This window comes from Ascaphus truei, chromosome 4, assembly GCF_040206685.1.
Source record: "Ascaphus truei isolate aAscTru1 chromosome 4, aAscTru1.hap1, whole genome shotgun sequence".
NCBI lineage: Eukaryota > Metazoa > Chordata > Amphibia > Anura > Ascaphidae > Ascaphus > Ascaphus truei.
The window spans coordinates 169,644,605-169,653,978 of NC_134486.1; positions in this window are offsets into that span (position 1 = coordinate 169,644,605).

Genomic DNA, 9,374 nt, shown 5'->3' on the forward strand with positions numbered 1-9,374 from the left:
ATATAAATATATTTTATGCACTGTATATGAGCTGGCGATTTCTAAGTCTGTGGTTCCGAGAGGGGGTAACCAGGCTCACTAATTAAGGTCAAGCCACTTGGCTGCCAGAATGCCCTGCTTCAGCACAGACCAGAAAGGCATTGTGATAAGCGTATCCCCGGTATAGTCAGGGGTTAATGGGAGTCCCCCCCGTCCCCCCAGTATACGCCCAGAACCATGGACCCGGTACTTGTGGTTCGGACTGTCTCCAACCAGCCATAATGTTGTGAGAGTGAAATTATGTCTATGTCCAGCTTCGGTACATTAGAAGCAACTCTGAAACTTAACCTAAGCGTTTTTCGAAGCTACTTTTTGGCTAACTTCTTATAGGAAGGTCTAGGAGCTCTGAAAATGAACGTGCGCGTCTTTCACTCTTCCCGAGGGACTTAGAAGAATTTTGTGATATTTTTTATTAAAATGGTGTATAAGGGTATATATATAAATATATTTTATGCACTGTATATGAGCTGGCGATTTCTAAGTCTGTGGTTCCGAGAGGGGGTAACCAGGCTCACTAATTAAGGTCAAGCCACTTGGCTGCCAGAATGCCCTGCTTCAGCACAGACCAGAAAGGCATTGTGATAAGCGTATCCCCGGTATAGTCAGGGGTTAATGGGAGTCGTCCCTGTCCCCCCAGTATACGCCCAGAACCATGGACCCGGTACTTGTGGTTCGGACTGTCTCCAACCAGCCATAATGTTGTGAGAGTGAAATTATGTCTAAGTCCAGCTTTGGTACATTAGAAGCAACTCTGAAACTTCACCTAAGCGTTTTTCGAAGCTACTTTTTGGCTAACTTCTTATGGGAAGGTCTAGGAGCTCTGAAAATGAACGTGCGCATCTTTCACTCTTCCCGAGGGACTTAGAAGAATTTTGTGATATTTTTTATTAAAATGGTGTATAAGGGTATATATATAAAAATATTTTATGCACTGTATATGAGCTGGCGATTTCTAAGTCTGTTGTTCCGAGAGGGGGTAACCAGGCTCACTAATAAAGGTCAAGCCACTTGGCTGCCAGAATGCCCTGCTTCAGCACAGACCAGAAAGGCATTGTGATAAGCGTATCCCCGGTATAGTCAGGGGTTAATGGGAGTCGTCCCCGTCCCCCCAGTATACGCCCAGAACCATGGACCCGGTACTTGTGGTTCGGACTGTCTCCAACCAGCCATAATGTTGTGAGAGTGAAATTATGTCTAAGTCCAGCTTCGGTACATTAGAAGCAACTCTGAAACTTAACCTAAGCGTTTTTCGAAGCTACTTTTTGGCTAACCTCTTATAGGAAGGTCTAGGAGCTCTGAAAATGAACGTGCGCGTCTTTCACTCTTCCTGAGGGACTTAGAAGAATTTTGTGATATTTTTTATTAAAATGGTGTATAAGGGTATATATATAAATATATTTTATGCACTGTATATGAGCTGGCGATTTCTAAGTCTGTTGTTCCGAGAGGGGGTAACCAGGCTCACTAATAAAGGTCAAGCCACTTGGCTGCCAGAATGCCCTGCTTCAGCACAGACCAGAAAGGCATTGTGATAAGCGTTTCCCCGGTATAGTCAGGGGTTAATGGGAGTCGTCCCCGTCCCCCCAGTATACGCCGAGAACCATGGACCCGGTACTTGTGGTTCGGACTGTCTCCAACCAGCCATAATGTTGTGAGAGTGAAATTATGTCTAAGTCCAGCTTTGGTACATTAGAAGCAACTCTGAAACTTCACCTAAGCGTTTTTCGAAGCTACTTTTTGGCTAACTTCTTATAGGAAGGTCTAGGAGCTCTGAAAATGAACGTGCGCGTCTTTCACTCTTCCCGAGGGACTTAGAAGAATTTTGTGATATTTTTTATTAAAATGGTGTATAAGGGTATATATATAAATATATTTTATGCACTGTATATGAGCTGGCGATTTCTAAGTCTGTGGTTCCGAGAGGGGGTAACCAGGCTCACTAATTAAGGTCAAGCCACTTGGCTGCCAGAATGCCCTGCTTCAGCACAGACCAGAAAGGCATTGTGATAAGCGTATCCCCGGTATAGTCAGGGGTTAATGGGAGTCGTCCCTGTCCCCCCAGTATACGCCCAGAACCATGGACCCGGTACTTGTGGTTCGGACTGTCTCCAACCAGCCATAATGTTGTGAGAGTGAAATTATGTCTAAGTCCAGCTTTGGTACATTAGAAGCAACTCTGAAACTTCACCTAAGCGTTTTTCGAAGCTACTTTTTGGCTAACTTCTTATGGGAAGGTCTAGGAGCTCTGAAAATGAACGTGCGCATCTTTCACTCTTCCCGAGGGACTTAGAAGAATTTTGTGATATTTTTTATTAAAATGGTGTATAAGGGTATATATATAAAAATATTTTATGCACTGTATATGAGCTGGCGATTTCTAAGTCTGTTGTTCCGAGAGGGGGTAACCAGGCTCACTAATAAAGGTCAAGCCACTTGGCTGCCAGAATGCCCTGCTTCAGCACAGACCAGAAAGGCATTGTGATAAGCGTATCCCCGGTATAGTCAGGGGTTAATGGGAGTCGTCCCCGTCCCCCCAGTATACGCCCAGAACCATGGACCCGGTACTTGTGGTTCGGACTGTCTCCAACCAGCCATAATGTTGTGAGAGTGAAATTATGTCTAAGTCCAGCTTTGGTACATTAGAAGCAACTCTGAAACTTCACCTAAGCGTTTTTCGAAGCTACTTTTTGGCTAACTTCTTATGGGAAGGTCTAGGAGCTCTGAAAATGAACGTGCGCGTCTTTCACTCTTCCCGAGGGACTTAGAAGAATTTTGTGATATTTTTTATTAAAATGGTGTATAAGGGTATATATATAAATATATTTTATGCACTGTATATGAGCTGGCGATTTCTAAGTCTGTGGTTCCGAGAGGGGGTAACCAGGCTCACTAATTAAGGTCAAGCCACTTGGCTGCCAGAATGCCCTGCTTCAGCACAGACCAGAAAGGCATTGTGATAAGCGTATCCCCGGTATAGTCAGGGGTTAATGGGAGTCCCCCCCGTCCCCCCAGTATACGCCCAGAACCATGGACCCGGTACTTGTGGTTCGGACTGTCTCCAACCAGCCATAATGTTGTGAGAGTGAAATTATGTCTAAGTCCAGCTTCGGTACATTAGAAGCAACTCTGAAACTTAACCTAAGCGTTTTTCGAAGCTAATTTTTGGCTAACTTCTTATAGGAAGGTCTAGGAGCTCTGAAAATGAACGTGCGCGTCTTTCACTCTTCCCGAGGGACTTAGAAGAATTTTGTGATATTTTTTATTAAAATGGTGTATAAGGGTATATATATAAATATATTTTATGCACTGTATATGAGCTGGCGATTTCTAAGTCTGTGGTTCCGAGAGGGGGTAACCAGGCTCACTAATTAAGGTCAAGCCACTTGGCTGCCAGAATGCCCTGCTTCAGCACAGACCAGAAAGGCATTGTGATAAGCGTATCCCCGGTATAGTCAGGGGTTAATGGGAGTCGTCCCCGTCCCCCCAGTATACGCCCAGAACCATGGACCCGGTACTTGTGGTTCGGACTGTCTCCAACCAGCCATAATGTTGTGAGAGTGAAATTATGTCTAAGTCCAGCTTTGGTACATTAGAAGCAACTCTGAAACTTAACCTAAGCGTTTTTCGAAGCTACTTTTTGGCTAACTTCTTATGGGAAGGTCTAGGAGCTCTGAAAATGAACGTGCGCGTCTTTCACTCTTCCCGAGGGACTTAGAAGAATTTTGTGATATTTTTTATTAAAATGGTGTATAAGGGTATATATATAAATATATTTTATGCACTGTATATGAGCTGGCGATTTCTAAGTCTGTGGTTCCGAGAGGGGGTAACCAGGCTCACTAATTAAGGTCAAGCCACTTGGCTGCCAGAATGCCCTGCTTCAGCACAGACCAGAAAGGCATTGTGATAAGCGTATCCCCGGTATAGTCAGGGGTTAATGGGAGTCCCCCCCGTCCCCCCAGTATACGCCCAGAAACATGGACCCGGTACTTGTGGTTCGGACTGTCTCCAACCAGCCATAATGTTGTGAGAGTGAAATTATGTCTAAGTCCAGCTTCGGTACATTAGAAGCAACTCTGAAACTTAACCTAAGCGTTTTTCGAAGCTACTTTTTGGCTAACTTCTTATAGGAAGGTCTAGGAGCTCTGAAAATGAACGTGCGCGTCTTTCACTCTTCCCGAGGGACTTAGAAGAATTTTGTGATATTTTTTATTAAAATGGTGTATAAGGGTATATATATAAATATATTTTATGCACTGTATATGAGCTGGCGATTTCTAAGTCTGTTGTTCCGAGAGGGGGTAACCAGGCTCACTAATAAAGGTCAAGCCACTTGGCTGCCAGAATGCCCTGCTTCAGCACAGACCAGAAAGGCATTGTGATAAGCGTATCCCCGGTATAGTCAGGGGTTAATGGGAGTCGTCCCCGTCCCCCCAGTATACGCCCAGAACCATGGACCCGGTACTTGTGGTTCGGACTGTCTCCAACCAGCCATAATGTTGTGAGAGTGAAATTATGTCTACTGTAAGTCCAGCTTTGGTACATTAGAAGCAACTCTGAAACTTCACCTAAGCGTTTTTCGAAGCTACTTTTTGGCTAACTTCTTATGGGAAGGTCTAGGAGCTCTGAAAATGAACGTGCGCATCTTTCACTCTTCCCGAGGGACTTAGAAGAATTTTGTGATATTTTTTATTAAAATGGTGTATAAGGGTATATATATAAATATATTTTATGCACTGTATATGAGCTGGCGATTTCTAAGTCTGTGGTTCCGAGAGGGGGTAACCAGGCTCACTAATTAAGGTCAAGCCACTTGGCTGCCAGAATGCCCAGCTTCAGCACAGACCAGAAAGGCATTGTGATAAGCGTTTCCCCGGTATAGTCAGGGGTTAATGGGAGTCGTCCCCGTCCCCCCAGTATACGCCGAGAACCATGGACCCGGTACTTGTGGTTCGGACTGTCTCCAACCAGCCATAATGTTGTGAGAGTGAAATTATGTTAAGTCCAGCTTCGGTACATTAGAAGCAACTCTGAAACTTAACCTAAGCGTTTTTCGAAGCTACTTTTTGGCTAACTTCTTATGGGAAGGTCTAGGAGCTGTGAAAATGAACGTGCGCGTCTTTCACTCTTCCCGAGGGACTTAGAAGAATTTTGTGATATTTTTTATAAAAATGGTGTATAAGGGTATATATATAAATATATTTTATGCACTGTATATGAGCTGGCGATTTCTAAGTCTGTTGTTCCGAGAGGGGGTAACCAGGCTCACTAATAAAGGTCAAGCCACTTGGCTGCCAGAATGCCCTGCTTCAGCACAGACCAGAAAGGCATTGTGATAAGCGTATCCCCGGTATAGTCAGGGGTTAATGGGAGTCGTCCCCGTCCCCCCAGTATACGCCCAGAACCATGGACCCGGTACTTGTGGTTCGGACTGTCTCCAACCAGCCATAATGTTGTGAGAGTGAAATTATGTCTAAGTCCAGCTTTGGTACATTAGAAGCAACTCTGAAACTTCACCTAAGCGTTTTTCGATGCTACTTTTTGGCTAACTTCTTATGGGAAGGTCTAGGAGCTCTGAAAATGAACGTGCGCATCTTTCACTCTTCCCGAGGGACTTAGAAGAATTTTGTGATATTTTTTATTAAAATGGTGTATAAGGGTATATATATAAATATATTTTATGCACTGTATATGAGCTGGCGATTTCTAAGTCTGTGGTTCCGAGAGGGGGTAACCAGGCTCACTAATTAAGGTCAAGCCACTTGGCTGCCAGAATGCCCTGCTTCAGCACAGACCAGAAAGGCATTGTGATAAGCGTATCCCCGGTATAGTCAGGGGTTAATGGGAGTCGTCCCCGTCCCCCCAGTATACGCCGAGAACCATGGACCCGGTACTTGTGGTTCGGACTGTCTCCAACCAGCCATAATGTTGTGAGAGTGAAATTATGTTAAGTCCAGCTTCGGTACATTAGAAGCAACTCTGAAACTTAACCTAAGCGTTTTTCGAAGCTACTTTTTGGCTAACTTCTTATGGGAAGGTCTAGGAGCTCTGAAAATGAACGTGCGCGTCTTTCACTCTTCCCGAGGGACTTAGAAGAATTTTGTGATATTTTTTATTAAAATGGTGTATAAGGGTATATATATAAATATATTTTATGCACTGTATATGAGCTGGCGATTTCTAAGTCTGTGGTTCCGAGAGGGGGTAACCAGGCTCACTAATAAAGGTCAAGCCACTTGGCTGCCAGAATGCCCTGCTTCAGCACAGACCAGAAAGGCATTGTGATAAGCGTATCCCCGGTATAGTCAGGGGTTAATGGGAGTCGTCCCCGTCCCCCCAGTATACGCCCAGAACCATGGACCCGGTACTTGTGGTTCGGACTGTCTCCAACCAGCCATAATGTTGTGAGAGTGAAATTATGTCTAAGTCCAGCTTTGGTACATTAGAAGCAACTCTGAAACTTCACCTAAGCGTTTTTCGAAGCTACTTTTTGGCTAACTTCTTATGGGAAGGTCTAGGAGCTCTGAAAATGAACGTGCGCGTCTTTCACTCTTCCCGAGGGACTTAGAAGAATTTTGTGATATTTTTTATTAAAATGGTGTATAAGGGTATATATATAAATATATTTTATGCACTGTATATGAGCTGGCGATTTCTAAGTCTGTGGTTCCGAGAGGGGGTAACCAGGCTCACTAATTAAGGTCAAGCCACTTGGCTGCCAGAATGCCCTGCTTCAGCACAGACCAGAAAGGCATTGTGATAAGCGTATCCCCGGTATAGTCAGGGGTTAATGGGAGTCCCCCCCGTCCCCCCAGTATACGCCGAGAACCATGGACCCGGTACTTGTGGTTCGGACTGTCTCCAACCAGCCATAATGTTGTGAGAGTGAAATTATGTTAAGTCCAGCTTCGGTACATTAGAAGCAACTCTGAAACTTAACCTAAGCGTTTTTCGAAGCTACTTTTTGGCTAACTTCTTATGGGAAGGTCTAGGAGCTCTGAAAATGAACGTGCGCGTCTTTCACTCTTCCCGAGGGACTTAGAAGAATTTTGTGATATTTTTTATTAAAATGGTGTATAAGGGTATATATATAAATATATTTTATGCACTGTATATGAGCTGGCGATTTCTAAGTCTGTTGTTCCGAGAGGGGGTAACCAGGCTCACTAATAAAGGTCAAGCCACTTGGCTGCCAGAATGCCCTGCTTCAGCACAGACCAGAAAGGCATTGTGATAAGCGTATCCCCGGTATAGTCAGGGGTTAATGGGAGTCGTCCCCGTCCCCCCAGTATACGCCCAGAACCATGGACCCGGTACTTGTGGTTCGGACTGTCTCCAACCAGCCATAATGTTGTGAGAGTGAAATTATGTCTAAGTCCAGCTTTGGTACATTAGAAGCAACTCTGAAACTTCACCTAAGCGTTTTTCGAAGCTACTTTTTGGCTAACTTCTTATGGGAAGGTCTAGGAGCTCTGAAAATGAACGTGCGCGTCTTTCACTCTTCCCGAGGGACTTAGAAGAATTTTGTGATATTTTTTATTAAAATGGTGTATAAGGGTATATATATAAATATATTTTATGCACTGTATATGAGCTGGCGATTTCTAAGTCTGTGGTTCCGAGAGGGGGTAACCAGGCTCACTAATTAAGGTCAAGCCACTTGGCTGCCAGAATGCCCTGCTTCAGCACAGACCAGAAAGGCATTGTGATAAGCGTATCCCCGGTATAGTCAGGGGTTAATGGGAGTCGTCCCCGTCCCCCCAGTATACGCCCAGAACCATGGACCCGGTACTTGTGGTTCGGACTGTCTCCAACCAGCCATAATGTTGTGAGAGTGAAATTATGTCTAAGTCCAGCTTCGGTACATTAGAAGCAACTCTGAAACTTAACCTAAGCGTTTTTCGAAGCTACTTTTTGGCTAACTTCTTATAGGAAGGTCTAGGAGCTCTGAAAATGAACGTGCGCGTCTTTCACTCTTCCCGAGGGACTTAGAAGAATTTTGAGATATTTTTTATTAAAATGGTGTATAAGGGTATATATATAAATATATTTTATGCACTGTATATGAGCTGGCGATTTCTAAGTCTGTTGTTCCGAGAGGGGGTAACCAGGCTCACTAATAAAGGTCAAGGTACTTGGCTGCCAGAATGCCCTGCTTCAGCACAGACCAGAAAGGCATTGTGATAAGCGTATCCCCGGTATAGTCAGGGGTTAATGGGAGTCGTCCCTGTCCCCCCAGTATACGCCCAGAACCATGGACCCGGTACTTGTTGTTCGGACTGTCTCCAACCAGCCATAATGTTGTGAGAGTGAAATTATGTTAAGTCCAGCTTCGGTACATTAGAAGCAACTCTGAAACTTAACCTAAGCGTTTTTCGAAGCTACTTTTTGGCTAACTTCTTATGGGAAGGTCTAGGAGCTCTGAAAATGAACGTGCGCGTCTTTCACTCTTCCCGAGGGACTTAGAAGAATTTTGTGATATTTTTTATAAAAATGGTGTATAAGGGTATATATATAAATATATTTTATGCACAGTATATGAGCTGGCGATTTCTAAGTCTGTTGTTCCGAGAGGGGGTAACCAGGCTCACTAATAAAGGTCAAGCCACTTGGCTGCCAGAATGCCCTGCTTCAGCACAGACCAGAAAGGCATTGTGATAAGCGTATCCCCGGTATAGTCAGGGGTTAATGGGAGTCGTCCACGTCCCCCCAGTATACGCCCAGAACCATGGACCCGGTACTTGTGGTTCGGACTGTCTCCAACCAGCCATAATGTTGTGAGAGTGAAATTATGTCTAAGTCCAGCTTTGGTACATTAGAAGCAACTCTGAAACTTCACCTAAGCGTTTTTCGAAGCTACTTTTTGGCTAACTTCTTATGGGAAGGTCTAGGAGCTCTGAAAATGAACGTGCGCATCTTTCACTCTTCCCGAGGGACTTAGAAGAATTTTGTGATATTTTTTATTAAAATGGTGTATAAGGGTATATATATAAATATATTTTATGCACTGTATATGAGCTGGCGATTTCTAAGTCTGTGGTTCCGAGAGGGGGTAACCAGGCTCACTAATTAAGGTCAAGCCACTTGGCTGCCAGAATGCCCTGCTTCAGCACAGACCAGAAAGGCATTGTGATAAGCGTTTCCCCGGTATAGTCAGGGGTTAATGGGAGTCGTCCCTGTCCCCCCAGTATACGCCCAGAACCATGGACCCGGTACTTGTGGTTCGGACTGTCTCCAACCAGCCATAATGTTGTGAGAGTGAAATTATGTTAAGTCCAGCTTCGGTACATTAGAAGCAACTCTGAAACTTCACCTAAGCGTTTTTCGAAGCTACT